Source organism: Mytilus galloprovincialis, chromosome 8 (assembly GCF_965363235.1).
Source record: "Mytilus galloprovincialis chromosome 8, xbMytGall1.hap1.1, whole genome shotgun sequence".
NCBI lineage: Eukaryota > Metazoa > Mollusca > Bivalvia > Mytilida > Mytilidae > Mytilus > Mytilus galloprovincialis.
The window spans coordinates 68,814,362-68,841,296 of record NC_134845.1 but is presented as its reverse complement, the minus strand read 5'-3'; the positions used below and the strand labels follow the sequence as shown (position 1 = coordinate 68,841,296).

At 32.7% G+C, this 26,935-nt stretch overlaps 1 long non-coding RNA gene across 1 annotated transcript; it reads left to right on the top strand.

The window, feature by feature from the left end:
• The first annotated feature begins 8,237 nt into the window (after positions 1 to 8,237).
• On the top strand, positions 8,238 to 24,087 carry LOC143042451 (uncharacterized). Its single transcript, XR_012967995.1, has 4 exons — positions 8,238 to 8,732; positions 10,400 to 10,615; positions 11,477 to 12,175; positions 23,817 to 24,087. It is a non-coding gene; the product is annotated as an uncharacterized LOC143042451 (long non-coding RNA).
• The last annotated feature ends 2,848 nt before the right edge of the window (positions 24,088 to 26,935 follow it).

Here is a 26,935-nt window from a genome sequence, read left to right as displayed (position 1 = left end):
AACTGTGTAATAATCTTGATAGAACGAATGACCCAGACTGACGCATGTGGGTGGATTGAAGTAGGTCATCTTTTTCTCGGTCTTAGAACTTTCGGTACAATTATACTTGTCTGCCTGTTGCCAACAGTGTATGGTCCAGATTGGGACATTTTACCTGTGTGAGTACACACGGAATGCTATCTACTCATTTAGATGCTGATGTAACTCTCTATGTTTTTCTTTTTACCTTGCTGTATGTCTTTTCAATTGATTATTATGATTGAACATAAGTTAACTACTGTCACCTGTATTCAAACAAAAGAATGTTTCGTTCTGTAGTAGAGTCGTAAAGTTTTAAGATATATTTTTCTAAAGCTTGACAATCGCGATTATCATTACCAATGAGATCATTTTCATTGTCCATAAAATTATATACTTTTTACTACTCAAATTCAATACGATTATGTCCTAAATCAGTAGCATGTGGTTTAATATTGTTTTTGTTACTGTCTGTCGTGTTGTTATTTTTTGGATTTTTTTTGTTTGTTTTTAATTTTTTTTTTATTTTTTTTTTTTTGCCTAAATCAGGACGTTTTACATTTTCTTAAGTCCTAGGTTTCGATAATTGTTGAAAGTCGTACGATTAACTGAAGTTGATTACTCTAAAGTCATTAGGTCTTTGGTGGATAAATGACTCAGCGGAAATCGTACCACATCTCCTGATTTTTATATTTTTTTCAACAAATAAGAAGATAGAATGTAATCAAATAAATATAAAACTGATAACATATAATATTATGATTGTATTTTCTGACTCATATCACATCAGCAAAATACCTGTGTTTTTATATAACAACGTAAACAATATATAACAATATATCCAAACTAACAAAATGTGTTTGTTACACATATTTATTTTAATACATAAAACCTTCAACATTTGTGTATAATTAAACTCATCATAGATAACAGGATTATAATTTTATATTAACGCCAGACGCGCGTTTTGTCTACAAAATACTCATCAGTGGCGCTCGAATAAACAAATGTTAAAAAGGCCAAAAACAATACGATGTTGAAGAGCATTGAGGACCAACAATTCCAAAAATGTTGCCTTATACAGATAAGTTAAGCTATTCCTAAGGTAGAAAAGCTTTAGTATTTCAAAAATTCAAAGTGTATGTTCAAAGCTTTGCTGAATAATCATCATATAGAAATAACAATTAAAGCCTTGGGAAAAATTGTAAAAGCAAACTTTACTTTTATAGAATTTTTCAAATTTACAATTTCTAAAATTAACAGTAAGCTACTATAAATTACAAACTATTTGTTAATGTCAAATTTATAAAGACATCTTCTATACTATTAAACGAGAAGACATCATTTTGTGTGTCGCTTCTCTTCCTTCAACAATAAATTATTCATCATGACTCTGTGTTCTATAGGTAACATGCATACATTTGTAGTCGCATTTGTCATCCATTCTTATGATTGTGCAAATTAAGTTATTTTGGAAAAAAACGAGAAAAAAAAGTGTCCGGATATTGTTTCCGTCATCAGACTGACTTTTAGTCATAGATAAGACTTCCGGTTTTAAACATGCACAAGTACAACCAATCGTTTAAAAGATAACAAAAATGAAAAATAAATCAGCTAATCAGAGCGTTTACCATACCATGGTTTTTAGATCGCAAGAACCACACCTATAAGTAAAACATGTGTCCACAGTACACGGATGCCACATCGGCACTATGTCTACAGGGGAATATCAAAACTAATTTGTGTGATAACTGTCATTACTCGAAAATGTATTTCCTACAGAGGCATTCTCCTGTATTTTACTTATAATTATTTTTTCGCTTGACATTAAAATTCAGCCTAAGGTTATTAGTGTTTTGTCGTCAATAAAAGAGGGACGAAAGATTACGGAGGGACAGTCTAATTTCTTTGTCAGACCTTTGAATTTAATAAAAAAAAATCCCACAAGTTTATGAACAAAGACAGTATCTAGAGCAAAAAATGTGAAAATATTGTATTCATTTTTCTATATTTTTCTGATAAAATGATTTATATAAAAAAGAAGATGTGGTATAATTGCCAATGAGACAACTCTCAATAAGAGACCGAATGACACAGATATAAACAAATATTACGGATTACAAATGTGTCGAGGTTTGTGATTGGATAACAACACAGAGATGTCAGTATATATTCAGGAAACTGCCGGGGTATATACGACATTTTTATCCCCAATTGGAACCTCAAAAACGTCAGCATAACACCGGTTACTATGTGACGTAGTCAAAAGCTATCAGACTGTCAGAGGCTCACAGAGGGAAAATAATGACGTGCTTCAGTCAATAATACATTTTTGATACAAAATCACGCATTTTACACTTTTAATACTTAAATTTAATGTTAAAAGTGTTATTATAAATTATTACATACACGATTAAATTATGTTCACAGCAAATTAGAAAATCCTTCACGTATGCCGAACATATCAGGTTGGGTTTTTCAATATATATGTGTTGTCAACAAATACCTGCACTGGAAAATAACATTAAGTCAGGGGTAATCCGTAATATTTGTGTAATTCAGGTCTCAGAGAGGGTATATACTGTGACATTCCCGGCTTAGGGCTTATATCCCCTTCGCCTTCGGCTCAGGGGATATAAACTCTAAGCCGGGAATGTCACAGTATATACCCTGTCTGAGACCTGAATAACATATACTATAGGTAACCGTACGGCCTTCAATAATGAGCAAAATCCATATCGCATAATTAGAAATGAAAGGTCCCGAAATGACAATTGTAAAACAATTCAAACGAGGAAACTATATAACGGTCTAATTTATGTAAAAAAAATTCTGAAGCAAAGTTTTAAAAATATGTTGGTTTTTTTATCATTTTCAGTATTGTACTGATACTTTGACTAGGTTTGTTCGCATGTTACATTTATAAACTGTCTAGCACATGTTTTGTTAAAGGATTGTTAACCTCCGTGTCTTTTTAAGAAACTTATACAGAAGCCAATCTTTTAGATAACGAATACAATAAAAGTAACTAAAGAAAATATTTGATTTTCTTTTTCCAATTGAATGTGTACTTTTCCAATGTAATGGATTCAAATTCACAGTCAACATTACATTTTTACATTGACAGTAGCATTCATACGCAAGAAGCATGGTTCCGGAGAACCTTTTAAACTATTCGCATAATGTCCTTGTACGATCAATTTTCAAAATGGCAGCGTATAACATTTCCGAGGAATATCTCCATCAGCTTCCATATTGTAACTCTTATAATTTGATGTAAACCAAATTGTTCCAGAAACAGAACAGCATTCATAAGTAACTTTTTTTGACTTCGTCAAGGGTACACAAAAATGATACACCGGCTCTATGTTAAAAATAGCTATTGATCTACAGTTATATAACTCCAAGATATGTTAAAAGACGCCATAAAACAAAATGACTAAGAAATAGGACTATACATATTTTAACATGGCTTATCTCTATCAAAAATACATTTAAACAAAAACAAGTAAACATTTACTCAACGTATAAGTTTTATCTATGACACAATATAAATACAAAATGGCGCTAAATAAAACAACGTACAGATTTATATTTAAATATAAAAATGTTGTTGTTAAAACGGAAGTAAAACATTTTTACACAATCAATGAATTTGTTGTTCACTGTACGAGAAAATTCATCGCTACACAAAATACATACCAAAGGTGGTACATATTGGAAATAGTCAGACGAATTATAAAACACTAGATAAGTAAAAACATTGAATTATTGAAATGCATTACAAATTGTGTCAGCATATTAACTGAACACGAAAGTACGATTTAGCTTTATTTTCAATGTTATCAATTTTTATAGCGACACGCCCATTCTAACGTTGTGTATTCATACGCAAACATCTGTGTACGTTGTTATTCGTATTAATATATATCTTTGAGCCTTATTTTTTAAATGCTTAATTTTAAAAATTAATTTTTGACTCTTAACATTTAACATAATCCGCTTCGCGGATTATTCAATGTGAAGAGTCAAAAATTAATTTTATGGTTCAATAAATTCAAAATAAATAACAGCCATTCATTAAATAAGGAGATGTGGTATGAGTGCCAAAACTATTCACAAGTGTTCAAACGAAAAAAGATAAAAGCCTTCATAAATCACGGTATGGTCTTCAACAAGGTGAAAAGTCATGCCGTATAATCAGCTACTAGTATAAAAATGCATGCAAAGTGTTATAGCACAGTATTAGCACAAACTGTTAATATCAATTTGCAAAAGGCTTAACTCAGTCAATGGATACGAAGTACAAATAACTCAACTAACATAAAACGCAAAGCAATAACATTAGAGTATGCAATCACTAAAAGCCAGTTAAAAGACAATTAATCTAATAATGTAATAATTAAATCATATTTTCCTGAATTCACGTATCGATCAATACAAATCAAACTGATATAGTGTAAGGACGGTATGAAAAAAACAATTGAACATATGCAATGCCAAAAAATAAGTTACCAGTATCGACAAATTGTAGGATCATGAGTAGAGTGTAACTATCTCATACACTCAGTAAAACATTGAATCTTTAGCATAACAAATAAGTAGGACAACAGCTAATATGACACTTTAGAAATATATAGAATGAAGATAATGAGAACTATTAAGTGATGACAGAATTACAATATTTACTTAGTGCGGTGCAGTTGAACTCGTTGTAATCAGCAGAATGGTATGGTTTCCCTGCATTTGTATCACATTAGCAATGTAAAGCTGCACGTGTTTCGTAAAGTTTGAAACAAAGTAATCCAATGAATATCAGTACATATCAACAACTACCAAAGAACCAGAGTGAAATAAAGTGTTATTCTGTGCAGCATGTTTTTATTCATTTCATGCAAATTACATATCATGATCAACTGTGTGTTTTGTTACATGTTATACATGTTGAGGCCCTTTACAGCTTGCTGTTTGGTGTGACCCTAGGCTCCGTGTTGAAGACCGTATCTTGACCTTTTTTTTTACTTTTATAAATTGTGACTTGGATGGGGAGTTGTCCTATTGGCACTCATACCAAATCATTCTATATCTATATACTTTGATAGACCAGACAACAAGGATAAAGATAATGTCTACTTTCTGATTCACTGTTTAGCTTCGGTCAAGTTAATCTTTCACAGACCAAAAAACAAGAGTAAACACGAAGGTTATTTTTCCTGATTAACTGTGTGCTCTGATACATGTCATACTTTCATAGACTAGACAACAAGACTAAATAAGATTTTTTTTCTGAACATTTATGTGCCGTGGTACAGGTAAAACTTTCATGGACAAAGGAACAAGAGTTAAGAAGAACGTTTTTCCTCCTTCTGTAAGTGTTCTGTAATAATCATTACTACAGATTTATGTAAATTATCGGTTTCAATATTTAAAAGGGGATTGGCCATCAAGTCTACAACTCTGTGAAGTAACTATCTTGTCTTCTAATAAACGTACTAGATGAACTAGACTTCACATACACAAAATAACGGTGTTGTGCCATCTTCTTTTTATCATGTCGGTGTTAGCATTGTTGTTCAGACGATAACGGGCTACATCTATCTTACCCGTAAAACAGGCAATGTGCAATGGAGAAGAACCAGCTACAAAACCAAAGGTATAATCTACTGACTTCTTACTGACATAATCTGTAACATATGATGATTTAGTCTTTATAAGGCTATCGCATACTAATTATTTTACTTGTTTAACTGTTTTCTATGGATGCTTAGTATATGTGTCTACTAATGACTTTTTACTATGGATACATATGTAACAGTCATCACTGTTCTGTAACAGAAGCTATGTTATCTCGAGGACTTCAGCCGTCATTGTCACACAGATCAATATTAGGATTCATCTCTAACAGCAATCTTACTATATCAGTATGTTCACACAAAATTGCCATGTACAGATGACTCCTGCCATTATTGTCACATATATCAACATTAGATTTGTTTTCTAATAGTATCCTTACTATTTTAGTATTGTCCATTCTGACAAGCCAAGTACAGGGAACTACAGTCATCACTGTCACATAGATCAACAATAGAATTTTTCATTAAAAGTAACCTTACTATATCAGTACATACTTGATAAATATATTGCATTAAATGGCTGTTGAGTTTAAATATAAACAGGCCTATAAGATTCCAATGTTTCAGAATATATATGTACACCCTCTTGTTCAATTATAGATTATTTTTTTTTATTCTAGGGAATATTATTTGTTTAACTTTAGAGGAAATTATTGAAAATCTACTGAAGAGTTGTCTAAATAAGGTTTTAAAGTTTTACTTTTATTGAGAACATATATGTCATATTTTAGTTTTGTTTCCTTCTGTTTAATTTGTCATGTAAATTACTTGATACCCTTATAAGACCTATTTTGACATACAACTCTAAAATTTGGTTTATCATGGATTCAGTCAATTTTAATGGCATCTTATACGGTGTATATATATCTCCCAATTGATACGATATTCCCGTGCTTTCATTTCCTATCATGATTTTCTTGATAGCGGGTTGTTGCTCACAAGGAAGCTATTAAATCAAGAGTTCCAAATGGTGAAGTTTATAAATTATCTCTTCGTAAATTTTACGGACGCCATCACCAGTTTGTTGACCGTTATGGAATAACCGTTTCACAAATGATATCTGATATGTTCCTTACGTCGTAACTACAATCCCCTTCCCTTTCATAAATGTGACTTACCGAATAAGACTATTTACCGGATTTGTAATCTCATAAGCAACACGGCGGGTGCCACATGTGGAGCAGGATATGCTTACCCTTCCGGAGCACCTGAGATCACCCCTATTTTTTGGTGGGGTTCGTGCAGTTTATTCTTTAGTTTTCTATGTTGTGTCATGTGTACTATTGTTTGTCTGTTAGTCTTTTTCATTTTTAGCCATAGCGTTGTCAGTTTATTTTTATTTTATGAGTTTGACTGTCCCTCTGGTATCTTTCGTCCCTCTTTTATAGAGCTGCAGAAAATAATATTTTTCTGATACTCTTACACCGGCAGATTGAAAAATATCCTGTTGAGAAGGTTCATTCTCATTTTTATGAAGAGTATTAGGATTGAAATAAACAGCCAATAACATAGATGCTAGATTAGAATTGGGTGGATTTACTTTGGACTCTTATATTACATTGAAAACTCTTATGATATTAATCCTCTGGATATATTATATTATAGGGAAACAGTGAAGCATGACTGGAGGACCGTTCAATTTTATTATTTTTTGTTTGCTTATCTCAAAGACTATTTGATATTATGCACGTCTTTTAACATAGGTAAAACTATTAAGATATATAAAACGTTCACAGTATTTATCAACAGATGAAGTGTTTACTAAAAAAAAAAAGCAAAATGTACGTAAACGTCGCCATGCGTCGACACAAACACAAAATGTTACAAGTGTCCATTTCTTAAAAAATGAAGAATAAGCATGGACTTATATCCAATTGTTCAACATATTTGAAAAAATTAAACAAAAGCTCTGTTATTTGACTTTTGACGATGCAAATTTAAGCATGGATGCAATTTGGGTACTCCTCATTTCAGAATCAGTTGGAGGTCAGTTCAGACCAATTTTTATATGATTCCATATGGATTAAAAATTAAAATGATGAAACTATATAGTAAATAATGATACATCTACAAAAAAAACCTCATAATTAAAACTTTAATTTTGTCTGAAGCATAAATATACGTAAGTTAAAAAAATATTAAAATAGGTGCAATTTGGGTATCCTCACGTTATGTACCATTTTAATAGGTACCATTATTATTTCAATATCTTGATGCATTTAACAAACTAAAACACATTCTAAACCCCACCCTGAACTTGTTTGTCATGGTTGGAGTCTTCATTAAGAAGTTTTTAGAAGCAGTGAGGGTTCAGACCCATCATCATGCAAGCTGTAATAATTCAATTTGAACTATATCTTAAAATCAATTCTCTTGTATTGTATTCCATTGTATCAGAGACCTTGAAACTGCAGGGGCGGATCCAGTCATTTTAAAAAGGGGGCCGGTTCCCAACCCAGGATAAAGGGGAGGTCCAGCTATATGTCCCATTATTGTTGGTATCGGTGGTGCTCCGGTGGTTTATTTTTTAAGTATTAGTATCGAAAGAGATTCCAACCACAATAACGTAGATTCCTTTCCCCTTCACAAGCATTCCCTGAGATTGAGGATTGAATAAGTTCAAAAAGATGATAACATCACTTGTTCGAAGAAAATGTAGCTTTGTCGTCATTACACAGTCATTTCGATCTGCTCATACTTTAATGCAAACAAATAACAAGAACTTTCCATATAAAATTTATTCTGAAGACGATATCTCCAATGCTATTAGCAGGTGTCTTGAAAAGTATACTGATATTACCTTTGAACCGTATCAGATTGTTAAATTCTCACTCGGAAGAAGCTTCACAAACTCTGGTATAGACATTCGACAAATAGTAAAAAATTCAAATGGAAAAAGGATTGATCAATTTGTTTCAAATGAAGATGACGAAAACATTTACACAACTCAAATTAAATTTGAATCAGTTTTCAAGAAAGGTTTTGATGCCCTTTGTAATACTACAGATGGTAAATTAAGTAAAAGTGCAAAATTAGACTTTGCAACTCAAGCTTTCAGGACAGGATTTTTAGAAAACCAAGGTAATTTGATTTAAAAGTGTAACTTACTTTTATCATGTTTATACCAGGCCTATATTTTCTGACACCTACCTGTACATATTGTCCCTATGGAGTTCTTCTGTAACCGTAAAAAAAATCAATGATGTTCAATAAAACCAAAGTTTTTGACGGATTTGAAACGAGCTTGATAGTAGTCTATTAAAACATGTATGACGTCTAGAAAGGCTTTTTAATATTTTTGCTTTGACACCTTAGTTATATTTAGTGCAACTGTTACAGCATATTTTAAGGAAAAATATTAAATATGGCCTGTTCTCTCTAAAAAATAATATAGCCTTTCAAGAGTCAAGACTTCATAATACTTTGGCTTATCTGACACCTTGCTTAGTCATTGTCAGTCACTCTTAGATGTCCAGCATCCGTATCATGTTACACTTCAGGTCAGACAAGCATGACAAGTACATGACTTTTATAAAGTGAGCAGAAATAAATTTAAATTATCTGCGACATCAAAATGTGTAAGGAAAATTTGACAGGCTTCAGCGTCATCATGACATGACTGCACACATATCAAACTTACTTTTGTTTGCTCTACCAAGTGGTAAGTTTCTAAATGGAGAAAATAATTGACCAGAAAAGGTAGAGCACTACAATTAATGGTCGGAAAAATATGGCATGCATGTTTTTTGTGTAGTTCTGTTATTAAATATCAGCCACTGGACAGAATCATTATCTCTACAATAATGGTTTGATTGAAAATAGCGATAACCATGATAAATCATTTATAACTGAATTTAATAATCTAAATATTAAAAGTTACTGTATACTTACACAGTCATGACAGCGTATAAAAAACATAAATAATTTGTTATAAAGCCTACATTCTTATTTTATTTGTTGCTGTCTTAATGTTACAATACAATTGCTGGTTTTCAGTTACATTTTTGTATCTTGAAAATTATGGATATACATTGTATTATATATATATATGTATAATGATTTTATTAACTTTGTGGGCCCCTTTGTCAAAATCTTCAATTTCATGACTAGCATGTATATATGTACAATGTATACATGTACTATATTCATTTAAAAGAAACAAATGTGACTATTTGAAATTGAAACAGGTTGATAAATTGAGTTTTCTCCCTTTAATCACAAATTTCAGAATAATTGTACATGCAGTCTTTTTGTCCATGAATGTTAATTTAATCTATTGAAAAAAACAAATCAATTCACATAACACAGTTTTTCATATAAAACTAAATATAAATGTTTAACTGTCTACATGGTCTATGATTATAAAAATATCACCATGTAATTATTTAATTTGGTATTGCTGATGAATATTCCTTTGTATTTTTAAATTTGCTTAATTTTAAAAAGAAATATTAAAACGGAAATAAGAGATTTTTTATAGTTTGTTCATATGTCTAGATCTGGCACTGTATAAGTTTATTTTATGTTATCAGATGATACATGTATTTGTTCAATAGTTTTTTATGCATTTTATTCGCATCTATATATATAAAAGGTGTTTTAATACTAAATTCCTACACTATATCCATATTTATTTACAAAACTTAAAATTCAGCTGGAGCATACTGTCCAAATATTTTAAGCAATAAATTTTGATTTTCAAGTCATTTCCCATCACTTGTATATAAATACAAATCCTTTCATTTCAGATTTTCATGAAAGATGCTTAGAGAAGATGTTTTATACTGAAGAGGAAAGTGAATTATTCAGGACCGTACTTCTAGCTAACCATCTGTTTGGAAGACTAGCAGCAAACTTTGGTCAAAATTATTATGTATCACATGATCATAGATCACATGACACATATAATAAATGTCCTTGTGATGAGTGTGGAGAGAAAATACCATACAACAATTCTGGTATAGGTATGTATCTAATGCTCACAGGTCACTCTGACCTTGAGTTTAAACTTGACCCAAATGATAATAAAACATGGTCTGATTTTCATTGTGTGAATTACGTATGTACTTACATGTAAGCACTAATAAAGTAATATTGACAAAAAATTGAATGCAGAAGCATCAATCATAATGACCTCAATGACCTTTAGTTTCTACATTCACAGTGTACATATACCTTATATATACTTTTTTCTGGATCAGTATTATTCTTAAAGTAAATAAACTCATCATACATGTACAATGTAGATACCAGGATTAAATTTTGTATTTACGCCAAATGCTTGTTTCGTCTACAAATTAAGACTCATCAGTGACCCTTGAATTTAGCAAAGTTAAAAAGGCCAAATATAGTACGAAGTTGAAGAGCATTGAGTACGAAAATTAACCATTTGTCAATCTTAACAGGAAACCACTAATTACTGTACATGTAAATTAAGAATTTTATCAGTATGAATAATCAAATGCAGCTGGGTGTATGTTTTAAAAACATGAATAGGAACTATTCTATTAATTACATGCATGGAGCTGTATGCAGATTTTCCTGAAATTACAACTACTTTAAATTGAATGTACATATTAGTCCATTCTATAAAATTCTCATAATAAATGCATGAAATAATTTCTGAATTTACAGTATATATATACAGTAACAAGATCTATAAGGGATGAAAACCAACAATCTCAAAAAGTCATTGCATTAAATTAAGCCCCACTATGTGCTCAACCATAAGTGGATTAATTTTCCTGATCCAGTTTTGGAAAAGATTTAAGAAGTTACTTGCAATTGTTTCAACTTTTACAAGATTCACTTTTCATTTTTTGTAGGAAGTGAATTTCTGTGGTATGGATATCCAGATATATTGGTCAATTCTATTGGGGGAAGTACTTTGATTGCAAGGCCTGAAGAAAAAGATAGAGATGAACAAATAGCTGAAGGTGATATCTATTTTCATGCAGATTTTGAAGAAAGACAGATAATTGAAAGTGAAGAAAATATTGCACTTCTAAGATATGAAAGGAATGTATCAAAGTTTGTTGCTCAAGCTATCACTTTTTCTTTTTACCATAAATATTATCAGTTGAAAATGAATAAGAACAAGAGCAATGTCGTTCCTTTTACTCTTGTTCCAACATTAGCCGTTACTGGAACTCATTTTGACATTTATTTATATGACCATGAACATGATATTTTTTTGCGTAATAAAGGACCACCAATTCCGTTATGGAGAAATGAATATCCCGAGGCTGAATTAGATATGTCATCTGTTCTTAAAATTTGGATGGTTCTCAATCATTTAACACTCCGAACAAGTCTTGAGGAACACATTGTTCAAGAACTTAAAGGTTCATGTGGATTTTTGCATGTGTTGTCATTTGAGCACAAAACTATGATAGAACAGACTTTTGGTATGAGGAACAGGTTTTATCCTAGACGGTATAAAGAGATGGATGCTCTTCCCTTGACAAAACAGGAGAAGACGCTGAACCTTCCAAAGAAAAAGGATTCATTTTGAGAAATATGTGGTAAGATTATAAATAAGAGGAAATGTTTAATTCAATCATAGACAATTTGTTTACATATACCTCCTTGCTTAAAAGTTTTGGGGTTTGCGCTTATCGGAATACGGGTAAAGCAAGAAAAGAACTTTGAGTGCACAAAATTTATATTATTTTCATTTTGATACCTATATATACATGTAACTTGTCTATCTTTATCAAATGTTTATGTATAAAAAGAAGATGTGGTATGATTGCCAATGAGACAACTCTTCACAAGGGACCAAATGACACAGTAATTAACAACTATAGGTCACCATATTTCTTTCAACAATGATCAAAGTCCATACCACATAGTCAGCTATGGGACAGCGTTGTAACAGAACTACATAAGAAGGAACTATAAAAATCAGTTAAAAAAGGGCTTAACTCTCGCTATGTTGAATATTTGTAACTCAAGGACCAACAAACAAGTCATATAAAAAAGAAAATATTTGGATTTCCCGTCTGAAATTACTCTATGATGGTGACCATGGCTCAAATTAACACATTGACAATACTGTGAAAGTACTTTAATTCATGTGTATCAATATTCGTGGTTTGAGTAATATTTACATGTTCGTGGGTTTTTAAATTCGTTGATTTTAGTTTTCTAAAAAAAAAAAATAAGGGAGATAACTCGAATTCAAATAATTCAAAAAAGGAGGGACCCGCCATTTTGAATTGCTTTGATTAACCAATGTTCGGTAACTACAATACTATCGAAAATAAAACAACACCTACCTCAAAATCGCCGTTTTGATGTAATTTTATCAAAATTTGAATCGTACAAGTAACGTTATGACCTTCAGTTTGTTAGTTTTCATTTATATGACGTCACGTTAAGCCATAACTTCTTTGTGCAAAAACCATTCATGAAGTTTCGCGGAATTTTATTTTTATTTCATAAATGTACATTTTTATGCCTCCCCCCCCCCCCCCCCCCCCCCCCCGTAGCAAAGGGGCATTGAGTTTTATCCTTGTCTGTTTGTACGTCCATCCGAATGTACGTATCATGGTATACGTCTGTTTTAACAAAATTGGTTTCCGTTCTCTAACTTTAACCTCAACCAACTGATATAAAAGTTATGCACAATGCTTTTTACCACAAAAAGACAGAATAAATTTGATTTTTGATGTCGTCACTTTTACAGTCTAATAGATTTATGAGGGGTCGGACATGGGATAAATTTCTCCTTTCTCACGTCCCCTTTCTCTTATCTCCCGCCGTAAAACCTAAAATAAACTAATGTATGGGAAGCTCATTTCAATAGAAATCAATCTAATATCTTGTGTTTTTATGGCTTGTCCCCGTCTTGTCCTTTCACAAGATAGAAGTGTCGTTTATTCTGCTTCAAGAACCCCAATAACTTTTTCACTGACTGTTACGCTGTCTCTTTCATTGAATTTGTAAGTCTGATGCACACAGTTTCCGATTTTTTATAAAGTATAAATACAAATTATAGAAACGCAGGATTGAGTGAAAAACGGCACATTTTTGTGACACTTTCAGTCAATTTCGTTTAAAATGGTTGGAATTTACATAATGCGCTGTGTGTTTTACTTGTAGAGGATGCATATATATATATTCTCAGATATTTTTATTGCATAATTTTTACGAATATCAGAGTGTTGAACTTGGTCTTTTCAAATGTACAGTTTGCAAGGTTTGTCCGCAAATACGCACACAACCCACATGTTTACGTCATTCCAAATATATGTTATTTTATCAAGCACTTTTACAACTGACGGAATGTTTCTAATAGTAATTTATGGATGCATTAAAATGTGTCTTTCAGACACAATTACTGTATTGTGTCGTTCTGAACATGCCTGAAGTATTTGCAACCGGACAGTTTACAACCTCTTATCAAACAAACTTCTATGCATATCAGTCAACTTTGAATCAATTTATCTAAAAACAAGGATGGTAACATGTGTCTCTACACATGCACAGACTCACTATGAAATCCGAGAAATTGATAGTTTTTAGTCTTTTTCCTTATATAAGACATCATAATGAAGTAGTGACGACGCTTGGAATATTTTTAGGAGATCGTTTTCTGAATTTTTCGTTTCTGTTCTCTACCTTTAGTTTGCTTCAACAAAATGTTATAAAATTTATACGTAATGCTTTATAATGTTTTATGTTTATGCAAGAGGGGGCATCATTAGTGTCCCATGGACACATTCCCCATTTATTCCAAGCTCTAACGTATTATTTAAGAGTAGCCACAATCAATTTTGATTTGACGGTCGCAAATTTCCGTTTTACTGTCTCGCCTACGCGTCAACAGTAAAACTGCATTTGCGAACATCAAATCGCCAATTGACGGTAGGGACTCCTCAACTACAGTGCCGTTACTCCTGTGAGCTTCATTGAACTGATTTTAAAAAGTAAAAACACAAAAATACTGAACTCCGAGGAAAATTCAAAAAGGAAAGTCCAAAATCAAAAGGCAAAATCAAAAGTCCAATCACATCAAACTGCCATATTCCTGACTTGGTACAGGCATTTTCTAATGTAGAAAATGGTGGATTGAACCTGGTTTTATAGCTAGCTAAACCTCTTACTTATATGACAGTCGCATCAAATTTCATCACATTGTTAACGATTAGTGAACAAAACAAACATACTCAAAGAGTAAAAATGTCAAAATAGGGGTAAAGCAGTCAACATTATGTTATCATCTTAATCACTATAAAAACAACAAATGTAATAAAGAAGCACAAAAAGGCATACATCAAATTTAACATCCTCATTTAATTTATTGAAAGTATGTGAAAGTTTTTCATATTACAGGTCTACATAACTACATTTCTTAATTTAAATATGAACAATACATATACGGCTGGTCATATGTATTACCAGGCCATCTTCTGTTTCGTCTTTCGTCATGTATAGAAGCATGTAGTTTGTTTGTTTGGTCAAAGACCCCAAATCTGAACATCGTGTGTAACAATTGGACAAATCATACCAGTAATCTATCTTTCTCCAGCTTAGTCATAAATATTTGATCATATTTGAATAACATTTGTTGATGTCTAGATTTAAATGAATGGCATAAACACGGCTGCTGTAAATGACTTTACTAGTCAAAACTGATGTCTTTTCATCCAATTGCTGCATGCAAACAATTGACCATACATGGGGAAATAAAGCAATTTTCATTACTTTTAATCGCAATTTGAATGCTTTCCTAAGATTCAAAATATTGCAGTTTGAAACACTGAAAGAATATATATGTTTCCTTCAAAATCAGAGTCTTGTACATGTATTAATACACAAGTATGACCAAAGTTAAACACCTCCCCTTCCGATTGATAGTTGTGGGCATACAAGTTAAGGGACAACATCAAAAGTTCAATGTAGGTTGCATTATGTAAATACAGCTGTTTCTCAAAACACGCCTCTTTTGGTGAGATTATATTCATAGAAATTAATTTTGTTTACAAACTGGTTCCCAGTTAGGCAGCAACCATTTGATTTTCTGGGGGGGGGGGGGGGGGGGGCTATGGTTTTTTTGGAAAAAAAGTTTGTTTCCAGTTTTTGGAGAAAAAAATAATTTGTTTTTGATTCTGAGAAAAAAAAAATTGTTTGTTTCACCCTCAGCTGCCACTATATGTAATGCTAAAATTGAAAGAAAAAAATTGTTTTTGACTTGTCGCAAAAAAAATGGATTGTTTTTAGCCGCAGGCGGAAAAAAAATTTGTCCCAAAAAAAAAACCATAGCCCCCCCCAGAAAATCAAATGGTTGCTGCCTTATGCTCTCTGTGTTCCATCTCATAGAGACATAACTTGGGAATGTTACCAGTAAATACATGTGCATATTGTTTACATTGAAATCTGTGGTAAGTTGGTAACCCTTCATTCGAGGTAGGGATAGTTAAGAAAATTAGTGTTAGTTTAAACTCTGAAAAGTTCAGAGCATATAAACGTTGAAAATATGTCGCACAGCCCTATATTTTGACCTTTGAAAAATTGTAGTGCATTTGAACTTTCAATTCTAGGATAAGATTTTTTCAAAACTTCATGATAGCAAAAGTGGTACAGTTTTAGCCGCAAAAAGGAGTTCCTATGGGAAATTGCATTGTCAATATTTACAGAAATGCAACCTGTAGGATAAAAAAAAACTTAATTCAAATAGTTTGTTCACTGACCCCACCCCTCCCCCCTCTTACAATGTAACTTAATTTGGGAAAAATTGATTGAGCAATATGGAAATATGTAAAATCGATGTGAAATTAACAAAACTTGCAGCAAATTTTATCCCCCCCCCCCCCCACCCAAAAACTATTTGAATTTAAGTTTTTGTTTATCCTACATTGATCTTTTGATGTCATCCCTAAGTTAATCACTGTTTTCTCTCATTGATTATGGTCAATCCCAAAGTGTTACAAGACAAAATGATTCTTTGTAAATAGATGCTATTAAAGATGACTTTCTTCTTTGCAGATCAACAATTTTTTTTTTTTTTTTTTTGTGTGAACAAAAAACGCCCATTTCCGTAAAAACGAGTTCAGAGACATACCAATTTTATTAGATCATTATAATACAAATACACAGTGTAGATACTATTCTGTACGCTATCCGGAAGTCGCGATTTTCGAAGCGATGATTTCCAACTGGCTAACAGGACGGTTTTGCCTACGGTAACTTTTTCTCATCATGTGTTTACTTCAATATCTACAAAGTGCTTTGAACATCTTCAAGGTATATATAGCATCATAAATATGAGTAACTGTAACAAAAACATGCATTAGAATATAAAATATACGTGTGCATCACATCAACTTGGTAGAAAAAGTGAAATCGATGGACAATTTTGCTCTCGTAGTACAAAGCAAATAATCTTTTATTGCAAATATTTGCATCAGTTTACAGTTAAATATATACTGTTTCAATATTCTTTTCGTATTTAAGTAGAATATTCGTATTTCCCATAAAAAATATGTTTTCCTTGAGGATCCCAAAATAAATTACTGTACGATCAGTCTAGAACTGACTGTATTCTAGAAGCGATTTCAGATTTTTTGACTGTATGACCAGTCGTGATTTTGAAGAAAAAACAACAGCAATTTGAAGGTATATACGTGTATATGTGATATTATGAACTATCAAGGTTATTATAACGTGTAATTACTTTCATCAGACAAAACAAATATATTTCTGATGAATTTTTTAGACGGCAAAATAATTGTATTTTTGTTCCATCAATCTTATCAAATGCCTAAAAAGTAATACATGATTCGCTTCTGGACTTTGTAATAGTGTATCGTTACAGTTATCTGCTTAGCTATTACATTTTTAAAGATTATTTACACCGTCCGCCGTTGACCAATTGATGATAACAAAAATCAAGCTTGTCTTTTGAAATAACAAACTAGAGGCTCTAAAGAGCCTGTGTCGCTCACCTTGGTCTATGTGAATATAAGAGGAAGCAGATGGATTCATGACAAAATTGTATTTTGGTGATGGTGATGTGTTTGTACATCTTACTTTACTGAACATTCTTGCTGCTTAAAATTATCTCTATCTATAATGAACTTGGCCCATTAGTTTCAGTGGAAAATGTTAGTAAAAATTTACAAATTTTATGAAAATTGTTAAAAATTGACAATAAAGAACAATAACTCCTAAGGGGGTCAATTAACCATTTCGGTCATGTTGACTTATTTGTAAATCTTACTTTGCTGAACATTATTGTTGTTTACAGTTTATCTCTATCAATAATAATATTCAAGATAATGACCAAAAACAGCAAAATTTCCTTAAAACTAACAATTCAGGGTCAGCAACCCAACAACGGGTTGTCCGATTCATCTAAATATTTCAGAGCAGATAAATGTTGACCTGATAAACAATTTTACCCCATGTCAGATTTGCTCTAAACGCTTTGTTTTTTGAGTTATAAGCCAAAAGCTGCATTTTACCCCATGTTCTATTTTTAGCCATGGCGGCCATCTTGATTGGATGGCCGGGTCACCGGACACATTTTTCAAACTACTAACTCAAAAGATGATTATGGCCAAGTTTGGATTAATTTGGCCAAGTAGTTTCAGAGGAGAAGATTTTTGTAAAAGATTACTAAGATTTACGAAAAATGGTTAAAAATTGACTATAAAGGGCAATAACTCCTAAAGGGGTCAACTGACCATTTCAGTCATGTTGACTTATTTGTAAATCTTACTTTGCTGAACATTATTGCTGTTTATAGTTTATCTCTATCTATAATAATATTCAAGATAATAACCAAAAAGAGCAAAATTTCCTTAAAATTACTAATTCAGGGCCAGAAACCTAACAACGGGTTGTCCGATTCATCTGAAAATTTCAGGGCAGATAGATCTTGAACTGATAAACAATTCTACCCCATGTCAGTTTTGCTCTAAATGCTTTGGGTATTGAGTTATAAGCCAAAAACTGCATTTTACCCCATGTTCTATTTTTAGCCATGGCGGCCATCTTGGTTTGATGGCCGGGTCACCGGACACATTTTTAGCTCACCTGGCCCGAAGGGCCAAGTGAGCTATTCCCATCACTTTGCGTCCGGCGTCCGTCGTCGTCGTCCGTCGTCGTCCGTCGTCCGTCGTCGTCCGTCGTCCGTCGTCGTTAACTTTTACAAAAATCTTCTCCTCTGAAACTACTGGGCCAAATCAAACCAAACTTGGCCACAATCATCATTGGGGTATCTAGTTTAAAAAATGTGTGGCGTGACCCGGTCAACCAACCAAGATGGCCGCCACGGCTAAAAATAGAACATAGGGGTAAAATGCAGTTTTTGGCTTATAACTCAAAAACCAAAGCATTTAGAGCAAATCTGACGTGGGGTAAAAATGTTTATCAGGTCAAGATCTATCTGCCCTGAAATTTTCAGATGAATCGGTCAATCGGTTGTTGGGTTACTGCCCCTGAATTGGTAATTTTGAGGAAATTTTGCTGTTTTTGGTTATTATCTTGAATATTATTATAGATAGAGATAAACTGTAAACAACAATAATGTTCAGCAAAGTAAGATCTACAAATAAGTCAACATGACCAAAATGGTCAGTTGACCCGTTTAGGAGTTATTGCCCTTTATAGTCAATTTTTAACCATTTTTCGTAAATTAAAGTAATCTTTTACAAAAATCTTCTCCTCTGAAACTACTGGGCCAAATTAATCCAAACTTGGCCACAATCATCTTTGGGGTATCTAGTTTAAAAAATATGTGGCGTGACCTGGTCAACCAACCAAGATGGCCGCCACAGCTAAAAATAGAACATAGGGGTAAAATGCAGTTTTTGGCTTATAACTCAAAAACCAAAGCATTTTGAGGAAATCTGACATGGGATAAAAATGTTTATTAGGTCAAGATCTATCTGCCCTGAAATTTTCAGATGAATCGGTCAATCGGTTGTTGGGTTGCTGCCCCTGAATTGGTAATTTTGAGGAAATTTTGCTGTTTTTGGTTATTATCTTGAATATTATTATAGATAGAGATAAACTGTAAAAAGCAATAATGTTCAGCACAGTAAGATCTACAAATAAGTCAACATGACCAAAATGGTCAGTTGACCCGTGTAGGAGTTATTGCCCTTTATAGTCAATTTTTAACCATTTTTTGTAAATTAAAGTAATCTTTTACAAAAATCTTCTCCTCTGAAACTACTGGGCCAAATTAATCCAAACTTGGCCACAATCATCTTTGGGGTATCTAGTTTAAAAAATGTGTGGCGTGACCTGGTCAACCAACTAAGATGGCCGCCACAGCTAAAAATAGAACATAGGGGTAAAATGCAGTTTTTGGCTTATAACTATGAAACCAAAGCATTTAGAGCAAATCTGACAAGAAGTTAATTTGTTAATCAAGTCAATATCTATCTGCCCTGAATTTTTCAGATGAATTGGACAACTGGTTGTTGGGTTGCTGCCCTCCAAATGGTAATTTTTAAAGAAATTTTGCCGTTTTTGGTTATCTTGAATACTATTATAGATAGCGATAAACTGTAAACAGCAATAATGTTCAGCAAAGTAAGATCTACAAATAAGTCAACGTGACCTTAATGGTCAATTGACCCCTTAAGGAGTTATTGCCCTTTATAGTCAATTTTTAACAATTTTCATTAATTTGGTAAATTTATGTAAATTTTTACCAAATATAGTTCTCTGTTACTAATGGGCAAAGTTCATTATAGATAATATTGTAAGAAGCAAAATCGTTCAGAAAGTAAGAACTTCAAACACATCACCATCACCAAAATACAATTTTGTCATGAATCCATTTGTGTCCTTTGTTTAATATGCACATAGACCAAGGTGAGCGACACAGGCTCTTTAGAGCCTCTAGTTCTCAATACTAACCCAAAAGATGATTGTGGCCAAGTTTGGATTAATTTGGCCCAGTAGTTTCAGAGGAGAAGATTTTTGTAAAATATTACTAAGATTTACCAAAAATGGTTAAAAATTGACTATAAAGGGCAATAACTCCTAAAGGGGTCAACTAACCATTTCAGTCGTGTTGACTTATTTGTAAATCTTACTTTGTTGAACATTATTGCTGTTTACTGTTTATCTCTATCTATAATAATATTCAAGATAATAACCAAAAAGAGCAAAATATCCTTAAAATTACTAATTCAGGGGCAGCAACCCAACAACGGGTTATCTGATTCATCTGAAAATTTCAGGGCAGATAGATCTCCACCTGTTTAACAATTCTACCCCATGTCAGATTTGCTCTAAATGCTTTGGTTTTTGAGTTATAAGCCAAAAACTGCCTTTTACCCCTATGTTCTATTTTTAGCCATGGCGGCCATCTTGGATGGTTGGCCGGGTCACCGGACACATTTTTTAAACTGGATACCCCAATGATGATTGTGGCCAAGTTTGGTTTAATTTGGTCCAGTAGTTTCAGAGGAGAAGATTTTTGTAAAAGTTAACGACGACGACGGACGACGACGGACGCCGGACGCCAAGTGATGAGAAAAGCTCACTTGGCCTTTAAGGCCAGGTGAACTAAAAATGGATAAAGACAGCTTTGTGTAGGGGGATAATTCATGTGATATAATTTTGGTAAGTTTACAGAAATAGAAGGTCCATAATGCATTAATCGAGTAAAAATGGAGCAATTTCAGAAAACTTTAAGGATTGGTTTAGAAGGTGTTGGAAATACCTGATGGGTACCCCCATATAATGTAATGTTCAAGTCCGTATCTTATATAAAGTAACCCCATAAAAGATTTTTAGTAAAATTCGAAATAGACGGTACACAATACAGTCATTATCATTTATGATAAGGAATCCGAATAAGATTAATTAATAGTTATATCAGTGACGGATTCAAAAAAAGGGAATCCCCTTTTCTCCTGGATTGGACCCCTCTCCATTTAAAAATGGATGCGCTTACAAAACCGGCGAAACATATTGTACCGGTCCAACGGACGAACGGAAAGACGGACTTCTTTATCACTATAACCCCCCGCTTGACAAAGTGGTGTACAATTGAGTGTCAAAGAGACAGTTTTCTCGTTTGAATTGTTTTACATTGTCTTATTGGGGCCTTTTATAGCTCACTATGCGGTATGGGCTTTGCTCATTGTTGAAGGCCGTACGGTGACCTATAGTTGTTAATGTCTGTGTCATTTTGGTCTTTTGTGGATAGTTGTCTCAATGGCAATCATACCACATCTTCTTTTTTATATAGCTCTACATCTTAAACAAAGTGAAGGAACTGTGATCAATTATAGGCTACAGTACGGCCTCGAATGTGTGTAAATGCATGCATTTTTATATAACAATTAAATCTGTGTGTTTGTATAATTTTAAGTATAACGGAGGACACTTCTGAAACTTATATACTAGTATACATCAAACCTTCCTCTTATTTTAGCAACATTTAAACATCCTTATAATTAATGTAGTACCGGTAAGTCGAGTACACCCTATCAAGCTAAAACATGTTTCATAAGTTTTCAGGATGTGAATGTATTGAAATATATTTGTGTTATTTAGAAAAATGCCACCTTCTAATGTATAAATAACTTTGAAATCACCACTAGAATACAGTGACATAAAGACTGATCATACAGTTTTAAGATAAACAAGCGAGACTGATCGTACAGTGTGAAATTCAAACAAGTGTAATTATCTTATTTCTGGCTTCAAAGATCTGGTTGAAACTTTTACCACCACTTGAAATATACTTTATTGAGTTAATTAAGTCTGGTTTTTACGTTAATTTGTACACTAAGAAGGTAAAAAGATTGTTTTTAGGTTCGCCGACTGATTTTTCTTAGTGATGCACTTGAAAATCTCTTGATTAAGGCAAAGACACGAATATTGAATGTGCGGAATTTAATTCTAAACCATTTGAGAATATCGATGTCGGCTGATTAAGCAATGTACAGATGATCAACTTACCGCTTAATTCAGTATACCCATCAAATTTAAAATGTGATCCAAAAAGTTCTCGCTTCGAAAATCGCGACTTCCGGATAGCGTACAGAATAGTATCTACACTGTGAAATAGTTAAAATTTTACAAAACGGTGGACCCGGAAAAGGGATGTTTTTGGCTTTTTGTTGCCATGGCAACAGGGTTTTTTTAAACCTAGAAATGAAAAAATCTTGTTTTTAGGAACTTTTTTATGATTTTTTTAATTAAAATTTATTATTTATGAATGGACCACAATTATTTATACATGTTTTATTCAGTTTTATATTATTATACTCACTCGCATACATTATTATTTCAGAAGAATTCAAATACAATTTTCCCTAGAAATCGTCAAAAATCGGAATTTTGAGCTTTTCACCGGAAAAAACGGGACGGGCGATGTTCGATTTTTTGTCATTGAATGATTGGGTACTCCTCCCTGAACAAAATGATGTATCATATTGGTATAATGTCACTAAGAAAAAAATCCAGGTTTCATGCAAACCTTACCTTAAAAGATCAAAAGTTGTACAGTTTAATTTTTTTTTTTCTTATTTTTTTTTAAGTTATTAGAGATTAAATGGGTATAATTCTGCATGCGGTTGTAGTTTTGTGACGACTGCTATTAAAGTATTTTCAGATTTGGCAATATTCAATATAATCTCTAGATCATATCAGTAGTCAAACCTTCCGATGGGGATCTTTCCATGTTTTGATTTGGACAATGGTTGTTTTATTTCGTTGGACACTTAAATTCGTGGATAAAGTCATCCACGAAAACCACGAAAATTGGTGCCACACAAATAAAAGTACTTTCACAGTATAACAAATTTAAAATCAGTTTATTTTTTTTTATTGGTGTTAATATTGCACAAAATGGGAGAAAAAATCCTGTATACATGTATAAATCATTAATTAAAGCTAAACTTGTTATTAAACAACAGCTTTTATTAACAGTTGTTTAACTTTGTCATGTTGTATGAATCTATGTGATCTTATACAAAAATCAGTTCATGTTCAACTACAATTATGAACAAAGGAAGAACACTCTAATCATGCTCATTTTGAATACTAGTATATAAATTAATAAGATGTTTAATTTTTTAGTTTCACATTGCTAAATGAAACCATTCTTTACACATCTGTGCTCACAAGCATTCTGAAATTCTGAGATTGGAAGAGATCATTTTAAAAATTTGCTTTCTTTTCCAGGTTTAACTGCAGCCCATCACCAGTCAGGACCTGATCTATACTAGTCATCCATACAGAGATATTTCTTCATGATATAATGAAATACGACAAGATCAGTATTGTGCTATTTCTAGAATTGACAATCAACCAAGTTCCTGTCATTTGTAACTCTCATGTGATTGCTTAGTGTCAAATCATCAGAGAAGAAAAGATGGCCAAAATATCATTTAACATGTAACTGATTTAAACATGTTGTAAAAAATGTGACAAAAAATACAACAAGCAACTTATATTTTGTTTGATATATAAACAATTAATAGAAATCTAAGATTGATATAAAAGTAAGGAAATGTGGTGTAATTTCCAATGAGAAAACTGAATCAGAAACCAAAAAAAGTAGATTAATGAAACTATAAGTCACTGTACATCTGTCAACAATACACTACGATATATTCTACTGTTGAACATATGCATTTCATATTTTCAATATATCTTTGTGTTGGAGTGAAGAAATTTGTGAATGTACATAATAGAAACTAGGAAAAATCATATAATAAGAATGTAACTATACACCAGCACTGACATCTATCTCATGTGGCAGGGTAATCATTTTGTTTTCTCCACCAATCATCATTGATGATGGGAGCATTAGTTCTGTGCCCGTTCTATTTAATTGAAATGATGGAATTAGGTAATTTGGCATGCATTGTGGTCACATCAACTTGAAACTTAGTACACATGTACATAGTGATAGAGTTAGCAGGCGTGATGTCCTGTAGACATTACTTCTTCTATTTTTTTTCATATTCAGATTTAGTTTTCACAATTTAGATATGAAATTAATTTCACTTGCTCTTTAAATAATCAAAATAATTTTTTCAAGTAAAATGGTATTCAGCTCTGATTCCTTAAAAAGTCTGTCTGAGGTTCCATAAGCACAACTTCAAACCCAACTTTAAAAAGAGGCGAAATTTGAAGAGAAACAGACAAAAGCAATGACCAGTAAACGACAAAAAGACCAACAAGTACACAAAACACTACAAAATAAACAAAAGACTGCACCAGAGGACCCCCTCCCCCCCAAACACCGGAGGTGATCCTAGATTCTCCTGAAGTTAAGGCAGGATTTGCTCCACATGTTTATTCGGTTATAAGGTGTGATTTAAGAAAAATGTGTCCCTTGGTATTGGAAAGGAATGCTATTTGTTCTTCATTGATTTGCATATGATTCTCACAAATTGACAATCATAGGTTGCAAAACTGGCTGCAGTTCCATAAACGCTGCACACCGCATTATATTGCGGAATGGTAAAGACATTGAAACTACAACTGCATTATGTCTGATATGTCCATATGTGAAATAATCTGTGTACTGTAGTCTTCATCAATTACACACCGCAGTGACTGCCAACATATATAACTTCGTAACCACATGATTATTTCATTTAAATTGAAAAATGGGACAAACATTTGTGGTATAAGTATACCTACCATATTTGGGGTTTGGAATAATGATACTGTTTCTTCTTGAGTGCTTTTCTGTATTTACCTGCAGCATGGACTTTCAATTACTTAAATAATAAGTATGAATAAATGCCAAAAAAGGCAACTAAAAGAGTAAGCAAAACCAAGTTCACCAAAATTCGCTTAAATGGATTGGAATCTTAGTTTCTTTATATAAGTACATTTTTAAGAAAGGTATGTTATAAATCATGGCAATCGGTTGTTCAGTACAAAATATCTGTGTCTCAACTCTCTAACGACATGTTTTCGCTGTTTGGACTCTTGATAGCAGAAAAGGCAGGGAAATTTTGTACGTAAACGATAGTGTTATTTTTCCTGATTGTGGAATAGTGATGCACAGTAGCTTTCCCTGTCGACACATCTAATCTCGATCTTTTAAGAATTTGTAGGATTGCCTAAGTATACGTACAAATTCCAAATATCTGTTTGAAAAGAGAACAGTCAATTTGAGTCTTTTTTTTTTGTGCAATTGTATTTGACTTTTCTATCCTTCACACTTGTATTCCTCGTTCTAAACTTAAATGCAAATTGAAGGAATTCGTAGAAATTAATTTCAAAACAAAGTGGCCAACGTTGATATCTTGTGTTGCACTGGGTAAATTATAATTTGTAAAAATAAATGCTCTTTTGCATCACAAAAAATGCTTGCTTTTTAAATGACACCATATTTATAACGGTTTGAATACGAGATAAACAGCATGCAGTCGATACTCATATGAGAACCACATATGTAACTTGTATCCTTAACTTTCTCAATTAATTTTAAATTAACCGTGCATGAGATAATTATGAATTCAAGAACAGTTGCAACATAAGCAGAACATGCTGAATTTCGAGGAGCAAATGAGATCACATCATATCTGTCTGTACCCCATCTCCATAAGTGAAATACAGGAGAAAGATACAAAAGTGACATTAACACTCATATACACAAAGTAAATTGACTACGCCATGGCAAAAAAATGGAACAAGACAAGAAAACACAAGATAACTTACAAACTGAGCAACTGGAACCCTGGCAAAAACTTGGGGTGATCTCAGAGTAGGCAGATCCTGATCCATATATATCACCCATTGTGTTGCTCATGTAAGTAAAAACCCTGTAAGAAGTCTAGTTCGGTAGATAACATTCGGGGAAAGGGGAACGGGATTGTAGTACCAATTGGGACATATCCACTGTAATCTGTGAAACGGGTATTTCATAATGGTCAACCATTTTCTGATATCGTCCGTGTAAAATTAACATGATCAACAAAGTGATTCCTCGTGAACTCAACCTTCTATTCCGGAAATTCTGATGTGAAATGTAGTATCAACTTGGAGATCTTTATTCCGTATGCAGCCGCTGATCTATGTTGCTACATAGAACAACATGTAGAAATGGAAAGTTCACAATTGGGAAGCTGAAATCATTCCTTTAGTCGTAAAGTTTTGTTTTCAATTGGCCCTGATTGTCAATTTCTAGATGTAATTCAAGCTATAATTCACACTTTGCTGTATATGATATATTCTAATGTCTAGTTCGATGGGAAAAAGTTAAATCACAAAAATACTGAACTCCGAGGAAAATTCAAAACGGAAAGTCCGTAATCAAATGGCAAAATCAAATGATAAAA